The sequence below is a fragment of the Gasterosteus aculeatus genome, chromosome 13 (genome assembly GCF_964276395.1).
Source record: "Gasterosteus aculeatus chromosome 13, fGasAcu3.hap1.1, whole genome shotgun sequence".
Taxonomy (NCBI): Eukaryota; Metazoa; Chordata; class Actinopteri; order Perciformes; family Gasterosteidae; genus Gasterosteus; species Gasterosteus aculeatus.
Genome location: NC_135701.1, coordinates 12676468 through 12690681, shown reverse-complemented (window position 1 = coordinate 12690681; position 14214 = coordinate 12676468). Strand labels below are relative to the sequence as shown.

Sequence of the window (14214 nt, the reverse complement as noted above, 5' to 3'; positions counted from 1 at the left end):
TCCTCACCTCGATGTGGGAGAGACCCTTGCAGCCTGACTGCTTGGAAAAGGAATATCAGCAAAACGATTTGTTTGTGTCTGCCCCTGTAGACACTGCAAATTGTTTCACCGAGGAGGGCCGATGGAGTTGATGATATAACTGTCATCTCCATAACTCGATGCCAGTCTATGATATCTACACTGAAACTGTGGATAGCTGCTGGTAGAAATGCTGCTGGAGAACATTGCTTTCTGAAAACCATGCAATAGTGTACTGCAATAAAGCACTATTATAAGATATTGGCGAGCACCATTTTTAGAAAAGAAAAGGTTGTTTGTAGAGATAAATATTCTAGTCACTTTTGCAATGTTTAGAAATCACGTCATTACTTTAGCTGTAAGTGACTCAAGCCATTTTGAATGTTACTGAATGTGTTTTTGATAAAGGGTATAACTACATTGCAGTTTTCTTATCTGTAAAGTATAATAGTGATCAAAACAGCTAATAGCAATAGTAGACATTCCTTATTGCAATTAGTTTACATGTTGCTGCTGGTAACCAGGTCAGCGGGGAACATGAACAGAGGCTGTTGTGTCTGGTAGTGATGTATTGGATCAGACCATGGCATGCTGTGTGCACATGCTCGGCTATATTTTTTATTGACACAGATAAGTTTGAGTGAAAGTGAAGTAATTATCATATTATGGTATATTACATGAAGCTGCTCACAGGCTATGATTAACCTATGCACCTCTCCCAGTTTAACAACTGAGCGGTCATTGAGTATCATATCAATTGCTTTAATTAGGTTACTATGTTACCCTCTTCTGGATCTCTATTGGCTGCTTGGGGATAAAGGTAAACCATTAAATGCCTATTTTATCGCTATACATCTCTCTTTGTGCTAATTTAATATAATTGAATTACATGCGTTAAGAAGCTTCAACTGTATTAAAGATGGGTGGTAACAGCGTAGTAAGTCAGCATTTAACTCTATAAGCTGCAGATTGCGAGGTAGTTGCAATATGCAAATTTTCTGTTATTGGAAATGCTTTTTTGACCCACATACCCACGCAATACATTTTATAAGCTGTATGACCGACAAACAAGACAGTTACTGAGTAAGGAAATACACAACCCAACGTCTTGTCAGAAGCTGTTTCAGGCTGAGGAGAACAGACTTCAACAAATGTCTCTGGTAGCCAGCCGTTTAGACTGGACGGCACACTGCCCATCAGTGACAGGCCCCAGGCCAGTGTAAAAGTGGGGGACCCAATAGGAGCTGGCAGGTGAGACCTGGCCTGGAGTCAGATCATACTAGACCAGCTGGGGCTTCCACATCAGCAGACAGCTGCACGGTGCAGGTGGCCTGACACAGACGTAAATGTGACCTGCCACTGATGGACTCTTAGTGAATTCGGCTTGATTTAAATCAGGTTTTGTTTGCACTAAGAGAAGTATTGTGAGGGGGAATGCTGTCAAATGCTCAGAGGACCTGAACGACGGCAACTGCAAGATTGAAAAACACTAAAACCCTCCTCTGAACTAAATAAATACTAGGCTAGTTGCATAATGTAACATTGAGATTGTCCCCCACTTTTATCTTCAGGTCTTTAAAGAACACCAGTAAGGGCCTTTCAGTACTATCTTCAACCAGCTGATGCTCCATTTATCCCATTATCTCTTCCCAATATCCCAAAGTAGAGCGCACAAAAAATGGCCTACACCTCCTTTTTTTCCTTGAGATTGGTGTATTTTAATCAACATCGTGTGCAAATGAAATGTCACGGCCTTTAATGTGAGAGCACTGAGGAGAATGTCGATTGAAATGTCAAGTGGTTGCAGGGATGTGGGACCAGAGGGGTTGATGTCATTCACGGTACAGTAGACGGAGGGGCCATTGGGTATTCCCAACCTTAAGACTGAGGACAGGAGAGTAGTCAGGATGCTCAAGTTAGGTGGATCCTGATCTCTTTGTAAAGGATCAGTACTGTTACCAATGCATCCATGTGTACACCTTTCCATGTCTACCCAATTAGGTTCACCAAAATGGATTTTCAAAGTACCTGAAGGTAAACACCCATACAATAGCTTCGCTTTGAAAAAGCAATCAGCTTTCTAAATAATGTCTTTCATTAACCGATCAGAGAAGATTTAAGTAAGAGGCCTTTCTTTCCTGCTCACCAACCCAAGGGTTGAAATTCGCTGGTCTTAAAGTAGAGAGGGATTATTTTCTCTCGCAGATATAATGGTCCACCTGTCAGAGGGAGTTAAGGATGACGCCCTATCAATGACAGGTACACTATCACCCTGCCCAAGATTCAATATTTCTTAGTAGAAAATTAACTATAGGGAAAATAAGGACATGGAGTGAGCACCAACCAGGAGAGTCATGGCTGCTCATATCTTGCTCATAACATAATTCTACTGCCAGAGAGCGCGAGAGAGAGAGAGAGAATAAGAGGGACTGAGATGGTGTCTGTGCATTTACCTATGCAGACAGATTGTGCTGTGTATAAGTATGGTGCACTATGTTGGAGGGGACCTGGGCTCAGGCTCAAATTAACCGTGTGGCAGACTGGATTGTCAACTGCAATTACCTGCTTCGCACTTCTTGGACCGTACTGGTAATTTCTTTCATTTTCCCCCTCCAAGTCTTCCTCTTTCTCTAGCCACTCTCTCTCCTTCCATTCCAAATATCACCAGCAAATGTAAACAGGCCTCGGCCGCCTTTCTGTCAACTCGGACAGCCTAATAATGGAAGCCTTGCCTTGCACATTTAGAGGCTATTTTCCGTGAGGAGATGGGTCTTGACCCTGCGCTCTCTGCCTCGCCGCGTCTCCCCCTTGCCCTCTCGACCACATTACAGGACAATTATCTCCATCTAGTCAGACAGGGCAAAGGGGTTAAGTTGAATAGCCATTGGCTGTCGCTGATTGCTTTTTTTTTAGATTTATTAGATTACAAATTAAATTGGGGGACTTGACGTGCTATACTGGAAGTCAGGGAGCTTTCTCTGTGTGAAACTGTGGCCGAGAGGATACTTTTTCACATACTCATCCTCAATAGGCTCGTGTGTTGTCCTATGTCAGACAGACTGAATTTCTTAGACCCTACCCATTTGTGAGTGTCGGGAGCCTTGAGAGCTGCTATAATATACCGACGTTATATATATATAATATGCTTTTTACACATTATTCATATATCATTTCAGGAGAAAAATCTGCAAAGGAAAGAAACAAATTTAAACAAAGACAAGGCACTGAACCTTCAGCTTCATATCCCATCAGCATGTATACAACATTTTACTAATATAACACGTGTCTATGAATCCTGTAATGAAATGTGTGTAAGCGGGGTAAAGGCTGTATGTGCATCCTCAGTGTCTATTCAGGCATATGTTTATGCATGCATCTGTATGCACCAGTACACCTCGGTAGGTGAAATCACTTTACATCTACTGTGTATAGAGAGGTGACTTTAAGGCCAAGATACCCCTAAAGGCTCAAATGCACATCGGTAACACGGCTGTCCTTATGATCCCTGTACACTAACGTCCCTGGGGGGAAACAAACATTTAGCCAGGATGAAAAAGCATGTAAGAAAAGCCACTGCTTGGCTGAAGTGCATTTATGCGTATCCACAGAGTCGCGCTCTGCTCTTCATCCAGTTGCATCATATCATCTCAGGGAGCGTGGCAGACTAGGCAACGCAACCATGCGGTCACAGTCGACTGTGATTTAGCTCTGGGCCATTGGCCAGATGCGGCAGTCAGTCGAATCATCTGCATTTCTCTGCTGTCCCTTCTACATTTTAACTTGTGGACACTCGCTATTGGTTACTGGGTACATGGTCACTCATACAATAGTTTCCATCCAATCCACAAATTGACTCCATAGCTGCAAAGCTGAGACACCACTGACCATACAGATTCTCTAAGTATATTAAGCCTTGTCATCTGTAGATCATTTATTTCCTAGTGTATGCATTCCTTCTTAATATGTTCATTTCTGTCCATCCATTCTTTGATTTATCTTTTCCTCTCAATAGATCCAAATCCTTAGAAAGAGGTGCAAAGGATTAGGATATTTCTTCATTGTTACAAGAATATAATAAAGGAAAAGTGGACCCATACCTTGGAGGCTACTTTCCGGGTTATTTAAGAAAGTGAGTCAGGGGGTAGATCCGTGTATTGGAGGAGAAAAAAAAAACAAAGTAAGAGTGGGGAAAGAGAGAGCGAGAGCGACAAGAAGAGGAGAAGAGGGAGGGGGAGTAGAGAGAGGAGCAGATAGGGGCATATTGCCTGTTCCACTCTATTTCCAGCCCAGTGTCAAAATGAATTTCACATCTTAATATGGAGAAAGTGCTTACTCTCTGAAATACCCCCTAAAAAGTGTTGGTGGTAGCAGCAGTAAATGGAAGGGAGGAGATGGGCTCAAGAAAGAGGATGGAAAGGGGGATAACAATGAGAGGGGTATAATGCTGACAGTAAAATAAAGGGAAGTGAGAACTCAATTAAAGGGAGGCAGTCGACAGGGAGGGGGGGGGTGGCCCTTAGGTGCATAGCGGGGGGGATGGATAGTAGGGGACCCTCCTGCCTTAATGAGCTTAGCCCCAGGGCCTGACTCACTAGTTGACTGGCTAAAACCGAATGACCAAGAGGCCGCCCAGATGACCGTATCCCCACCACCAATGTGAAGAGGGGCACAAACCTCGACAAGCTGAAGCAGGGATTGATTAAGGAGGATTCCTACATTTTCATTTGTGAATGTATGTATTGCCTGCTTGTACCTTTACTGTGTTTCACACGCATGTTTTTGTGGTGCATATTCTTCTATGTCCCTAAGGCATAATAAATACTATTCATAGGTCGTGCAACATGAATGAATGTGCTGCAGCAGCATGAATTTCAGGGAAGTAATGTCCAGCCAACCATGAGCGTCTTTTCTCAGCTCAGCTCAGTTTTATTTTTATCTTTCTAATAATAAACATAACATTGTGTACATCTCATTTTTAATACTTAAATTATTGTTATTATCAATCCCTTTGGCTAGAACGTCCCCAATTATTTCCTCCTTTTATTTCCATGCCTGGAGGGGAAACCTTTATTTATTTATTTACAATTTGCCCTCACCAACTCTGACTGGCTCTAACCCTGTTCCGTTGACGTTGTTCAGATAAAACATGAAGCACATATTTTACCAGCAAGGAAAAGTCTCTCCTCCTGATCCTGTATGTATTTTATGTTCTCTTTATCATCACTTTAACAGCAGGAGTAAAACGAGAGACAAGCAGAAAAAATTGTTCGAGACTGCCAAGTGGCAAAGTTGAGCTAAAGCTCGAGCGTGGAATCACATGAACTAAAGCCCCTCGAGGGAAAGAGTTGCAGAGAAAGAGAAAAGGAGCAGAAAGGAGATAGAGGCTGTGTGATGGGCGGCTGCTGTTCGGTGTTGGGGATGATAAAACAGTGGGGGTGAATGAGGGCCTTGAGCTATGATAAACACATGCACACACAAACAGACACAAACATATACCCCGCCCCCCCCCACACACACACACCAGTGTGGCTCACCACCAAAGCACCTGCCTCTCCATGGATGGGGTGGATTGCACAGCCCTGACTCATCCTAGGCTACATGTCGAACCCCGGGGAGCCACCGATTGGCATGGAGATACTAATGGAGTGGAGCAGGAGAGCTGCTGGGAATGGCAAATCTCCGGCTGTGGGGTTACAGCGGAAGTCTATGCGGGATCAGGCTCTCGCCCGTCAGCCCTGAGTTTTGATCTACAGTGAGGCACGGCTTTTGATGTCTTAATCATCTCCCTCAATCGAGCTCAGGGAGGTTGGGGAAAAGGAGAGGGGAGGGGAGAGGAGAGGCAAAAATGGTATAGAGGGAGGCATCGGGGCGAGCCCCAGGATGTGAGCCCTGTGTGGGCAGAGGATCCAAGAGGCAGCCTGTTTGTCTCTGGATGACTAAGTCTCAGTTGGCTCAGCAGACCCTGAACCCGAGGTAACGTCTGGCTACGTCGTAAACACATGCATATTCTTAAATTCATGTTCAGGACTGCTCTGACCCACTTCTGGTTTATGTAACAGAAAGTTGGAATACCTGGAAAACCCTGTCTTCTCTGACTGATAGAAAAGTTCACAAGACGTTACAAAGATGAGCTTCACAGGAAGTCTGAGTCAAAGAATCTCCGAGATGATCATAAGAGATGCAACAGGAGCCAGAGTTCAGCACAATCCAATTAAAACAGCAACCACTGTCTTGAGCGAGGAGCAGAGGCCAGAGAGGAAGAAAACGAGAGATGGAGAAAGAAACAGAGAAGATTAAACAGTCAGATGAAAGATGAGTGAGTCAGAGATGTATTCATTCATCAAAAGTTACAGACCCCAACCCACGGCTTCTCCTCAGGGCTAAGTGTTACACAGAGAAGCTTTATGAACTGATGAGCTGAGGGAGGAGTGCGAAGGAAGAGAGAGAGAAGAAGAAGAAGAAGAAGAACTCCTTCTACCCACTACCGCAACTACGATCAACACATAAAAAGAATATCCCAGCGTGGCATGTCATTTCCGCACTCCTCAGTTAGAAAGACACAAGCAACTAATAAGTCAACAACCCCAGGGGTTTTCAAATACGATGTCATAGTGCCACAATCCACTGTAAGGGAATAAAAAACAGCATTTGCCTTCAGATAAAGAAAATAGAAAGCTGAGCTCTCAAACACAAACAAAATACCTTATTAAAATGTACCTGTGATGATGGGGATGGTACCAAGCCGGGGGTAATAAGCACCTGCAGGTTAAATGCAAGTGAGTCTACTGGGTGTTTCCCTGAAATTGTATGACCATTGATTGATGATGATAAAATTAGTGTTTATCAATTACTTACTTTAACATCCCAACATTTTTTATATTAATCCACTGTGATCTTACTGTCAATCTTTTGAAGATTCTAAAGGTCAAACCTGTACCATTTCTCAAAAATGATAGGAAGTAATGCAAGGCAGATTGGCTACAAATACTGAAATCTGATACCCAGAGAGTGCACGATGAGCCGTGTCTCACGTGTTATGGATTTGTTGTCTCAAAGAGTTCTGATAGGAAGAAGATCAAAAACTTATTTTTTTTATAGCCACTGACCAATAAGGATAATGCATTTTGGTGCAGCTCCATAACAATAAAAGGAATCCAAACATTCAAACACTATTGAACTTTTTGAGCTGCAGGCTGTGATTGTTTTTGCCACAGCATGTATTGTTAAAGACCCTAACATAGTAGTGCATTAAGGTTCAGGGTAACACAAATACTGCCAAAAAATGGTTCTGTATTGATTAACAACCAAACTGGACAACCAGTCCATTTGAGTGGCCATTTCTCAAAATACTTGGGGAGCACTCTATTAGCCCAAAGCCTCAGTGGATTAAGTCGTCCTAAATAACCGAGAATGACATATGTTAGTAAGTTGACGTTACAATCTTTAATGACTACAAGTACAACCTTTAAACCCTGCACAAACTTTCTTGCCTATAGCCGTTCTGTAATGTACATACAGACTTCCCCATGAAATATCCTTCTAGACTTTACATTTTGAAAATACAACTCAATTACAGTGGTCTTGCAAATCCCGTTTTAGCACATTTCTACCCTCGACAAATGCAAAACGTGAGATTTTGAAGCCATCATCAAATGTCTGTAACCGGCAGACAATTGCATGTAAGTCATGTAAATTATGGTGGTAGACTGAAAGAGCAATGATGAAAGCAATAATAAATCTACTTTTCTAATCTTGAATTCTGATTGGATGGCTACCTGATTCATGGGGAGACTTTCTTCAGGGATTGGGGTGAATTAGAGTAAAACTATTTGACTTAGTGAGGGAGAAGATCAGCCCCTGGACCACAGATATAAGCAGCTAGAGCAGCTCTAGAAAACAGGCAGGAGGAATCTGTCTGGTGGGGGCTTGATAAAATAATATCACATGTGTACTTACGATTTCAAAGAGGCCATATGAGCAAAAAAAAAAAAACGAGTCGGCGCACTACTCAGGTTAGCTTACACCCCTTATTTAGTCCTCAAGTAATTCCGAGTCAATAAACCGATAGGTATCTCTATTGTTGGTTTTTATCTAATACAAGCCCTGGAATGAGGTGCTCAGACATGACGGCGAAAGGCATTTCCTTGAAAACGGACCAATATTTTTTATTCAGCTTTTTTTCCCCTAAATTATGGCGCACATTAACTCCAACCCCTTAACCACTGAATTTAATCCATCAATTACCCACAGTGCTGTTGCGAATTCGTCTCATTGCCTGCAAATTGCGGCTTCTCTCACACACTTACACACAAAGTCTCACAGAAGATTTGCCGCTTGCTATATTTATCTAGTACCGATGCATATTTATTTCTAATTCTTACATGGCTGCAGGCTGTGCCGTGATTCGCCATCCTCAACCGGCATTAGTGGCCCTATAATAGGGCTTAGAATTACATGTGGAACCCTGTTGGAGTCTCATGGCTGGATTTAAGGTGGGATTTATCATGTTCAGAATTATTCACTGCTCAAGCGCCTTTCCATGCTCTATATGAAGAAAAGCGACTGGGTTGTGAAACCCAAAAAGGCCAATATGGAAAACGGGGAGGATGGGAAGGCGATAATAAAATGGGATATGGGAGGAATGGAGGTACAGGGGAGAGTACAGTAGGGGGAAGGAATGGCGGGAGAGGAAGAAGAACTTAACTTCAGCTGAGCAGACAAAAAAATCTTGACGATGAAGGCAAAGAGATGCAAAGTTTCCCTTAAATAATCTGTTTGTGGACGGAAAAAATGCCACAATTACACTGCCTGGTGAAATAATATTTGATACACATTTAAACATTAAGTCAAATATTCAATTGAACTATTAACTATGGCTTTACTGTTAACACATGAGGTGTGTGCATGAACCGATACAGACTGCAAACTGTGAAACAATTACACAACTATTGGAAAACTGAAAAACAACTTGGAGAGAGACGGCCAACTAACCACAGTCAAACAAACACTCCATTTATTTTATATATATTGGTCATCATCATAGCAGAAATAATCTCTTTTTTCAGTTCAGCACTGAGATTTTTCATATTATATACATATTCAAGTATATTCTGCCACCATAAATTTTACAAAAATGACTTACTTTCTTCAAAATATCAAACAATGGTTGAAATTGACCACAAAGGTTTGAATAAGGCATGACTCTGATCTCATGAGCACTTACAGCACTTAGAAAGAACATTTTTGCAAAACATCCATGCAGTGCATTAAGTTATATAATCCAATTCTCAGGTTTCCATTAACACTGAACAAAATGCCCATTATTCAGGTTTAGATGAGATATTATCGTACACACTATTATCCTTTATGAACACAATCTACCTTACTTGGCATCACATTATGAATATTTTATACTCACATAAATTCAAGGACTGAATTAGGTCAAGCTACAGAACCCTTCTGTGCTTGTGATCCATTGGGGTGAACATTTATTCACTTGCAAGCAACTTTCTTTTTTTCTCTTTGTCTCTTTTTTCATTAAAGTTAATAATTGATGACATGCGCCTAATAGAAATCTTCTTATTGCTCATTGTTTCACTTGGGACTTTCCTTAAGACTAATTAGTTCCCCCTAATTTCTAATCAGCCAGGACATGTTTTGCTCTTTTTGGCAGCAAACTGATAAAACCTTTATCTGAATATACCTGCTGTAAGGCTCTAGCTATTACGATATGATTCAAAGAACTTGTGAAGTTAGGGTAAATAAGGGAGAATATTGTACATTGTATTGTAAGTAAATCAAATATAGTAAGCAACTGAAAACAAGCCAACAAATGGAAATAAACAACCCTTTCCCGATGCATCTCACTCCACCGTTCCCACATCCAGCTGTAATCATGAAACATGGGATTGCAGGGGAGAACAGCATACAACAGTGACTCTGAGGAAACAACAACAAAGAGCAGAGAGCAGCTTGACCTTTGCCACCATTGGCAGTAAACCAATCACCAGCACCCATATCTGAACATGTGCCCCGGGCCAAACTCACTGCTCACACAGAGCAGGAGAGGAGAGAAGAGGCGAGCGGGGATTTGGTTCAACCACATGATGGTAGTGAGAACCAACTCCCCTCGCTCCCCACTACTCACAACTCGCCCCCCCTCAGCCAGAGGGCTTTTTGTTACACATCCACATTCATTCTCAGCTATCCCTTCCTTTCTTTCTTCATCCTTTTTGAAATATATATACTTTTTGTTCTTCATTGAAGAGAGATGCGCAGACTACCCTGTGATATTTGGAAAGTTTAGGACTTTTGCTATTATCGCATGGACTTAAGGAGGACATGCCCATTAAAAAATCATATAATTTTTTATCGTGTTGTTTGTGTGAATATCCGTGTATTCATCTCCTGTTTGAAACATTCCTTTTTAGTACCTATTTTAATAAAAATGTTTTTTTCCTGCCATCCCAAACCGCCACATTAACGTGTAGAAGGCCTATCAAAGTGTAATTATCATTTGTCCCCTTTAAATTCAGTCAGGAGGAATCTGTTTTGTGTGTCTTTAGTACTTCTAAATCAGTTGTAGTCATTAGACTGAGCTTTAACTGGACTGTGAAATTGTGAAAAAAAAGTTGGTAGTCTGGATCATGTTACTGGCCCAGCTGTCTCTTTGACGTTGGAAACTCCAAGGGACGGATCAGAATAAAAAGACTACAACAAGCGTATTGTAACGTGACCCTAATCTCATCCCTGATAAAATCAACTCCATGACCACAGTGCCGGTTGATTCTCACAAATAGATGGATGTAAACACGATCCCAAACGTGCTTGTACACACACAAAAAACAATTAGGCCAGTGAAAATATACATTTGGTTAGGGAACATACATGCATTGCCCCAACATGCACACACACACACAAACCCAGAAGACTTTTGGCTCTCATCCACACTGTAATATGTGCATGTCTACCAGATTGGTCAATTATTATGGAGAAAAGAACAAGGGTCAATGTAAGGTTACCATAATGGATGAAACCTTATCAGCTGGCATGGTCTGCTCAAATAATTTGCAACAACATGTTAGGCTTTCCTGTGTTTGGGCGATCTTATGACAATGTTTTTCTTTGCTTTTCATAGTCAGCGCCCTGCTGACAGATGGTGCATTGGCTTCCAAGAAGGGAAATGGGATTCTCTCTTTTGAGTAAAACCTTCAGAAAGACATTGCTATCATTTTCATGTTGGGTTAGTGGGGAGGATATTGACAAGAGGCAACAGACTGATGCTGTATGCAAGACGGCTTTGGCTAAGACAAGCATTCAATCTGCACACTTGTTCATCTGGTTGCAGGATTCAGCCATTGTCTATGGTCTTTAATCATTTATATTGCATGAGGTGGACTATACATCTTTCTATGTCTCTCTCTTACCTCTGTCATGGAAGTAATCAGTTTAGCTGTGACATTCTGTTTTTCTGTGGTTTTGCTGGATTCCTTGTCAATATTTAATTAATTTGCTAAACGCAGAGGGTAAAGATTAAAGAAATGTAAATTGGATTATCAAAGGCACAGAGGAAGGCAGACAGAGAGGTTGACTCACTGCAAAAATCCAACCAATTACCGTGGATTACGAGACTTGTTTGGCTCACACCATGATTCTACATCTCATGCTATTATCACATATATTACAGTCTGGTGGCTGTAGAAACACAAATAACGTTATAGAAGCTGGCATTGCCATATCTGGAAAATGTTTAATAGACTATGAGTTATGCTAATCCAAGAAAATCCAGTAAAATGTGGAACAAAACAATAATTTAATATATAAATGACACGAGGGGAAAAGAGATGTAGACATATAAATCAACGCAGCGATTTTACAGTGGCTAATACTAATTCCTCTTTTCATTCTAGCAGAACAGACTGTAATACGAGTAGGTCAATGATCGTCCTACTCTTTTACAGATTCAAACTTTTTGCAGTTCACTCTAACTTTACAGACCTTTATTGATTCAGTGCTCTTTTAGTTACTCCACACTTGTTTTTCTCCCACTCATTCTACCGATGTTTATTCACCTCTGATCCATATCTCACTTGATGCTTTATTTTCCCCTCAGTCTCCACACTTACACGTTAGACGTACAGTACATGTGCACATACATGCATTAGTACATGCTAACAGAGAGGATTTGGGGTTCTTTGTGTCTGTGCATGTCTGACTTAAACAGAATGTCACAGAGTTGCCCAAGGTGCACCAGGACAGGATGCTGAGGATATGCACACAGTTCTGGAAGCAATGGACGGTGGCGTGTTTTTTTTCTTCTTTAGACCCAATTAATCGGACTCTTTGACTTCACTTCCGTCTCTTCCAATTTACAAAATCCGCCAGACAAACTATTAATGTGAACACTGCCAATGTGAAAACTTCTTTAACCCCCCATTAAATTGAAGCCAGGTCATAGCAAGTGTATGCTTATGCTGGCGTGGGATCAGACTGGCCCTATTAAATGTGAGGCAGGAGGGGGGCTGAGGCGGCAAGAGTGTAGCTGGTATGGCAGCTCTTGTGTAAACAGCCTGCATAAGTGCATCATTTCCTTAATTCCCGCTTGCTGAGGGCTTAAAGGTAACATTGAAAAGCATTACGTAGTAATGGTAGGTAGGTAGTGTTGCTGTCTTTATGAGAAGGGTTCAAAAGTTCACACTGACATCCTTCCGGCCAGAATACGTCAGTGATAACAGTCAGTCAAGGTCAGAAGTCCAATGACCTTCCTTTAACAGTAAGGTACACAGAGGGGATTTGGGTGCATATTTTGATGATGTGTGTGTGAGTGATGAGGTGTGTCTTAAATAGTAAAAATGCTTCAGGAGGATCACTTCGAGGTGGGGCGTACCATGACTGGGTAGAAGATTCTGGGATCTATTTCCGTACCTTTAAGGTCAGGGTTTGTTCACACATTCTCAATATGGACTATAACGTGTAGCACGCGCTTATATTGGGATTCAAAAACAGGCGTGTAGAAGAACAAAAGCGCCATGTCAATTTATAGATGTGGGCCAACACACGAACACTAAACGCACATCTACACATGGGGAGATCTACAGACACACATGTTATGCATGCAAACCTCTGGTTAAAATTCTTGAATTACCACTGACCAATCTGTAGCATTAATGTTTTCATTTAAATGTCCTGAAATATCCAGGTAGAACCCATGCTGAATGCATCAACAATAGTCATGCAGACTTCCTAATAGACAATCAAGACTAGCCAGAAAAAGGGGTCACCGGCAATTAATTAAGGGATTTGTAGGAGTGCTTTGAATGTCTTTTTTGCATAAAGTAATCCTCACCTTTATTAGACCCCTTTGAAGCAGCACAGAGAAAAAAGTGGATCGATACATTCCTCTCTGCCGGGCTGCTTTTATTCCCAATCCCAAGCTTTCATTGCTCCGGGCGGGCACAGGATGGTCAAGAATGCAAGAGAATGCAAAATGCCTCACGCCATCACTCTACTCATCTCAACATGATTCTCCTATTTGTTTGATAGAAAGTAGTAGGAGCAAGTTTCCCAGTCTCAAGAATATCCAAGTATATTTTATAAATACAGTTGAACAGGGATTTTCAAAATTCTTCCAATAAAAGTAACTCTTAATGTTTTAATTTGGAAGCTTTCATACAGAAATAAAGAAATACCTCAATGGGCCGACTGATGCTAAGAGTAAAAAAAAAGTGCTGAAAAGCTAAAAGGAAGAAAAAATAAATAAAAATCAAGTCTCTAAAGGCAGATCTAATTGAAAAAAAAGTAAAAGCAAAACATGTTCTGTAATTTGGATGAAATTTATGGAGGGAAAGTCATTTTCCTATTCATAGTTGAGCGCCGTGACTGTCTGCCAATGTGAACCAACTGTTAAGAAGAAGGGGCCCAATAAGCCGACACCACTCTGAACAACACTAATGGCTTCCAAGAGAAATCAACAACTCACAACAGCAGCATCATGTGTGGCTACATGCAAACCTTATCAGATGACTGAGTGACAAAAAAGATGCAGTTGAACTATGCGTTATGAGAGAGGCCCATTTTGGAACTGTTAATTAAAGATGTTGGTACTAAATACATGTTTATCAATTGAGCTTTTTTTAATGTACCAATGCCAGTATTTTGCTTGACTATGGCTACTTTGAACAAACTGAGCAGCCTGGA

General features: G+C 41.4%; 1 long non-coding RNA gene across 4 annotated transcripts in view; it reads right to left on the bottom strand.

Annotated features, from left to right (window-relative positions):
• The window catches only part of LOC120830819 (uncharacterized), a 257053-nt gene that overhangs the window by 38386 nt on the left and 204453 nt on the right, over positions 1 to 14214 (bottom strand). For 2 of the 4 annotated variants that reach the window (XR_013452116.1, XR_013452114.1), the window contains exon 1: positions 4116 to 4203. The exons of the other annotated variants lie outside the window; for them this stretch is intronic. This is a non-coding gene — a long non-coding RNA (uncharacterized LOC120830819). Of the gene's footprint in view, positions 1 to 4115; positions 4204 to 14214 lie in introns of those variants that run through there. 4 annotated transcript variants of the gene reach the window in all.